Source organism: Sceloporus undulatus, chromosome 1 (genome assembly GCF_019175285.1).
Source record: "Sceloporus undulatus isolate JIND9_A2432 ecotype Alabama chromosome 1, SceUnd_v1.1, whole genome shotgun sequence".
Taxonomy (NCBI): domain Eukaryota; kingdom Metazoa; phylum Chordata; class Lepidosauria; order Squamata; family Phrynosomatidae; genus Sceloporus; species Sceloporus undulatus.
The window spans coordinates 254,443,214-254,446,332 of record NC_056522.1 but is presented as its reverse complement, the minus strand read 5'-3'; the positions used below and the strand labels follow the sequence as shown (position 1 = coordinate 254,446,332).

At 42.7% G+C, this 3,119-nt stretch overlaps 1 protein-coding gene across 1 annotated transcript in view; it reads left to right on the top strand.

Moving 5' to 3' along the window:
• Positions 1–3,119, top strand: part of LOC121936213 (olfactory receptor 5B12-like) — a 9,899-nt gene that overhangs the window by 1,695 nt on the left and 5,085 nt on the right. The window lies entirely within an intron of this gene.

Below are 3,119 nucleotides of genomic sequence, written 5' to 3'. Positions count from 1 at the left end.
CCTTTGATCAGGAAAACATCCATCTGGGGAGTATGAAGTGGTCAAGGTCCTGAAGAACAGCCTTGGGAGGGGCCACAGTTTTCCCACTCCTGTTCTAGCACAAGGTTTTTATTCTTCTTAAACTCTTAATAATTTCCCGCACCTCCTTGTTCCTTGGACTGTAGCATTCAGAAATTCCTCAGCCTATGACAGTGATAGCAAACATTTTAGAGACTGAGTGCCCAATCTGCAACCCAAAACCCGCTCAAATACTGCAAAGTGCCATGTCCCTCTGACTTTCTAGTAACAAACACTGGCAAACTCTGTGCTGAGCTGGTGGTGTGTGTGCCCACAGAGAGGGCTCTCAGTGCCACTTCTGGCATTCATGCCATAGGTTCGCCACCACTGGCCTATGACATGGTCCCAAGCAGAACAATGAGACTCGATGACATAGCTGTTTTCTAGAGCAATTGTTTACAAATGACCATTTACTGACCATATACCATTTCAGCAAGGAAACAACACTTTGTATTTCCCAGGCCAATAGAGAAGAACTGAAAGAAGACAGAAAGCTTAAGTAGTACCAAAATCGGCTGCCAGAGCACTGCTTGGGGATGGATCATGATCAGATAGCAGTGCAGCAGCAATTTTGTGTGCAGTAAAACCCATTTCTCATTGTTCCAGCCTGATCCCATCCAGTGCATGGATTGGGCTGCAAAATGTGTCCAATAAACTCGTAGCAGGCACATAACCACTTACGTCCAGTATTACAAGTATGATGACAATGGCGATAATGGTATAAGAAGGCTAGTAGTTTGACACTTTATAATAGGAAATCTAGTAATTCGAAGCTTTACAGATCTGAAATGCTTGAAAAGTCAGATATCAATGTTTAAGTTTTTATAAGAGACGGCAGTTCAGGAGGTGTTATTGTTCACATATTCAGGTGAGAAGCTATACCTGTCATATTTTCCTGATTTACACAACTCCTACAAGTAAAAGTGCCCTGTAGTCATTTGAATCTTGTTATCTGGAGGTAAAGGTGTACCTTTGTTGTAGCTACATGGCCAGTTTGTATGATTAGCAGTATACAAGAGATATATCAAATCACATACCTTCTGAAATCAAGTAGATCAGCTTGATGCCTTACGTATTTCTCTTCTTTATTAAAGTTATACAGTTTGTTGATCTGCTGCTATACATAGTACTTCTGTGACTTTCTGAAAAGAAAATGTAGATTTTATATTCAGAATAATGACTTATCCAGAGAGTAAGCAAACATCCCTCCACAAATGTCCAAAACACACTGCTGAAATAATCCAGTTTGAGACTGCTTTAATTGCTCTGGCTCAATGCTAGGGAATTCTGGGAACTGTATATTGGTGAGACATTTAGCCTTCTCCATCAGAGCTCTGTTGCCACAATACACTGCAGTTTCTAGGATTCCCTAGCACTGAGCCAGGGCAGTTAAAGCAATCTCAAACTGGATTATTTTGGCAGTGTGTTTTGGACCATAGTCAGAGAGATTCTCAAGTGCTGCCAACATGTGGATAAACTTAAATAGAGCTTTTTTTTTTTTCTTGAGGAAGAGATGCATAATTCTCTACACCAGTGGTTCCCAACCTGTGGATCGGGACCCCTTTGGGGTCGAATGACCCTTTCATGGGGGTCGCCTAACGCCATTGGAAAACACCTATTTAATTACAGTTATGAAGTAGCAATGAAAATAATTTCATGGGTTTGGGTCACCACAACATGAAGAACTGTATTAAAGGGTCGCGGCATTAGGAAGGTTGGGAACCACTGCCCAACACCATGAATTCTGGGAAAGCCTGAGGGACAATTATCTCTCTAGATTGCACATGATGATTATTTTTTCCTAGCTCCAGTCTTTTAATTGTGTGATTTTTTTTTTTGCTGCGATCATTAGCTCAACTCTGTAAAAAATAAATGATCAGATTCTAGCAGCAGTTATGATTCACACCTAAGGCATGTTCCGGACGGGCCCTATGGGGTGCCGTCGTTACGCGTGAGGGGCGGCGCTTCCTGACATGCCTTGCCCCTTGCGCGTAACGAGTACATCAAAATGGCGGCGCAGCATACAGATGGGCACCGCCATTTTGATGTCGTGGACAGCGTCCGGATGTCACACGCTGGAAGTGGTGGCACGAGTGCACCCCTCGTGCCTTGCGGCGCCTCTTCTGGGATGCAGGAAGAAGCGCCATTTTGGCTGCTGCGGTTCCCGGATGCAGCAACTGGCAGCGGCGCGAGACCGCCCAAAACGTGCCTATGTAAATATATTTTGAAATAGTATGATGTGTTTGACTATAAAGTCATAAATTATGTGATATATTGGCTGATTCTTATGAAGGTTTTTTTAGTAGCCTGTGATAAAATCCCGATACACAAAACACAATAGGCTTAATAGCAGAAGACTGGAATATATTTGTGACATTATTATGTACATTATATACATTGCCTTCTTCAGATTCTTGGGAAAATAATAATACCAAGTCAGGCTGGCGAGGCAGGTGTCCCCTCCTTCCTTCAATGCTCCATGTGAATCCCCCCTGAAGCTACACTTTCAGTGGAGGATGACTGCCATCCAAGATAGAAAAAGTGTACCATTCTTCAGTCAAGGGTATAACAACCTCTTTGAACAATTTACAGCAGCTGCTCCAAAGCATCCCTGGAACAAAGCACCAAGAAAACAAAGATGTATATATGTTTTTTGTGGGTTTTTCGGGCTACGTGGACATGTTCTAGAAGAGTTTCTTCCTGTTGTTTCGCCAGCATCTGTGACTGTATATAATTTTCAAGGGGGCAACACTCTCACTCTGAGATTCCTCAGTTTCACCATGAGAATCACAGCAGAGAGTCTTGGCTGTGAGATCTGGGAACCATACCACTCCCCATCCCCATTATTTAACAGTTTAAAATACACACACATTTTTTTAAAACCAGAAGTGGACTATGTTTTATGGGAGAGCATTTCAGCTGTCTATGCAGTCTCTATTGGATCCCAGGACAGAAAATTGCCCTCTGGACCTACCAGGGTCACTATCCTTGCTCCAAAGTATCTCCAAAATATTAGCCACCATTTCCCAGAGAAAGCAATTGGATTGCTTAACTGTTGAACT